This window comes from Peromyscus maniculatus, chromosome 14 (assembly GCF_049852395.1).
Source record: "Peromyscus maniculatus bairdii isolate BWxNUB_F1_BW_parent chromosome 14, HU_Pman_BW_mat_3.1, whole genome shotgun sequence".
Taxonomy (NCBI): Eukaryota; Metazoa; Chordata; class Mammalia; order Rodentia; family Cricetidae; genus Peromyscus; species Peromyscus maniculatus.
Window position 1 is genome coordinate 86610417 of NC_134865.1, and position 2721 is coordinate 86613137.

The following is a 2721-nucleotide window of genomic DNA, read 5'->3' on the forward strand; positions in this document are numbered from 1 at the left end:
AGATGGCCTCCTCTCTTTCCTTCATCCTCCAGGCCGTGACTTCCTTCCATGACCACTTTGCACTGCTTACTTGGAAGCATGGCCATCATTAGAGAATCCTCACAACTGAAGACAGTCTCTGAGTCCTGGATGACCTGGTTGGATGTCCATCTAGTTTTTCATCTCTGGAAATCTCATCTTTGAGTCCCTGTGTCTTTATCTCTGATCTTTGGGCTGTGGGTGGCCTTAGGGAAACCAGGTCCTAACACCTTACAGACAGCTGTGCAGTGCAGGGTTTTAGAGACTCCCGCCACTGTGCACACTCTGCCACCTGCTTTGTGACTGTATGAGAGTTTCAGGGATATTTTCACACATTATATCTCATCTTGTGGTTGTTGGGATTTTTCCTAGGGATCATTCATAATCTGAAAAAAAGTCACAGAACTGATTGTCAATCTTGTCAATTGAGTAGGGGGGCATATGCTATATCCGATTTGATTTTAACCCTTGGATGAGGCACTGTGTTTTAGTGTCTGAACTTGGGTTAGATTTCTATTCCTATGAAACTCTGTAGGAGGAGATAAACAATCACAGCTCAAACACTAACAGTGTAGGCAGGCTTATCTGTACATATAACTTACAGTTCTTTGCTATATTACAGGTGCATTGTGTCACTGACATATTTTCAAATAGTAATTATTGGTGTAAACACATGAGTATTAGTTTAATACGATGTTTTTAATCACAATGCAAAACTATGTACTATTTGTACAAAATATACCAACTTTGGGAATGAAACACTCCTTTACAGCAAAGTCTTTAGAGCTGAACTATGCACAGTTGACCTCATGAAATCCTTGGCCTGCATTACATTGTGGGTAATACAGCTGCAGTGATGTGTGAACTGCATTCAGTCTATGACACATTCCCTAGGCATAACAGCAACTGCTTTGTGTCAATACTCTAGGAAGTGCTCTGACATACAGATGTATCTCAAAGTGGAGGGAATGGAGAATAGAAAGGACAATCCATTTCTTTTTTCTTTTTTTCTTTTTTTTGGGGGGGTTTTTTCGAGACAGGGTTTCTCTTGTGTAGCTTTGCGCCTTTCCTGGAGCTCACTTGGTAGCCCAGGCTGGCCTCAAACTCACAGAGATCCAGCTCACTTGGTAGCCCAGGCTGGCCTCGAACTCACAGAGATGCACCTGTCTCTGCCTCCCGAGTGCTGGGATTAAAGGCGTGCGCCACCACCGCCCGGCGACAATCCATTTCTTAATGAGAAAACAAGTATAATATCAAAATCAGGTGAATTTCAAAATCTGTTTTCATTAAAAAAATTATTCCTAAGACTAGAGTTGCCACAGCTGGTAAAGGCAAGACTCACAACCAAAAAGACAAGAAATATTACCACAAACACCATCCTGAGAGTCCCAGTGAGAAATAAGCAAATGTGGCTTTACATATACACATTTTTTTGTTGTTTTGTTTTGTTTTTGTTTTTGTTTTTTAAGACAAGGTTTCTCTGTGTACCTTTGCACCTTTCCTGGAACTCGCTTTGAAGACCAGGCTGGCCTCGAACTCACAGAGATCCACCTGCCTCTGCCTCCTGAGTTTTAATGATAGGACAGAGACATGACCCAGAAGCCTCTCTGCCTTTAGGGAGTGAGAAGCCAAATCAGAGAAAACCAGAAGTTTTTCTTTTCAGTTCTGAAGTCCTGAATTCCTGGGTTGAGTTAGTGCTGCGCGCCCCCTGCTGGTCCAGAGCTCCTCTGCAGGGAGGTTTGTGTCTGGGCTCATGCTGAAGTCTCCTCACTGTGCCTCTTGCACAGTAATATGTGGCTGTGTCTTCAGTGGTCACAGAGTTCAGCTGCAGGAAGAACTGGTTCTTGGATGTTTCTATGGTGATGGAGATGCGGCTCTGCAGGGATGGGTTGTAGTTGGTGCCTCCACCAGAAATGATGTACCCCATCCACTCCAGCTTCTTCCCTGGGGACTGCCTGATCCAGCTCCAGTAAGTACTGGTGATGGAGTAACCAGTGACAGAGCAGGTGAGGGACAGTGATTGAGAGGGCTTCACCAGGCCAGGCCCTGACTCCTGAAGCTGTACCTGGGACAGGATACCTACAGACAAGAAGAGACAATTCTGTCAATCACAGGTTGTCACAACCCCTCATGGCCACATGTATGAGATGGTAACACTCACCTGGAAGGGCTGTCACCAGACACAGAAGACCCAACAGTGTCATCTTCTAGGCTACACCTCCTCTTCCTCAGAGGTCAGCCTCCTGTGAGAGAGATGTGAGCTCCCACAGTCCAGGAGGGGATTTAACTTAGAGCTAGAAGATGCATTTGCATATGGGGAGTCAGCCTTTTCTATAAAGGGAGAGGGTAGGTATCACTCCATCTGGCTATTGCAATAAGGCCATCACTGTATCTGACTTCCTGTGGTGTGAGTCTGGAATAAGATGGCATAGGGACTACAGGGATCACAGGAAACACACCTTGGGACGACCAACCTTCACTTTCTAGTCCATCCTCCCCACCTCCTGTACTTTCATATTCTCATGTCAGTGCCAACCTTTTCACACAAGACTCCTCAGCACTGTCTTTCTGATTAGTAAGTCCACACTGCTCCTGCTTTTCTTCCTTTTTTCCACACATGAGATGGGTTTCCATATTTTCTGGAAAATTGGGACTATGTCATATTGCTGTTTCACTGGTTCCAAACATATTTCTTGCTCCTTC

General features: G+C 44.9%; 1 pseudogene; it reads right to left on the bottom strand.

Moving 5' to 3' along the window:
* Positions 1 to 1651: 1651 nt before the first annotated feature.
* On the bottom strand, positions 1652 to 2222 carry LOC102924618 (Ig heavy chain V region 3-6 pseudogene; annotated as a pseudogene).
* Positions 2223 to 2721: the final 499 nt, after the last annotated feature.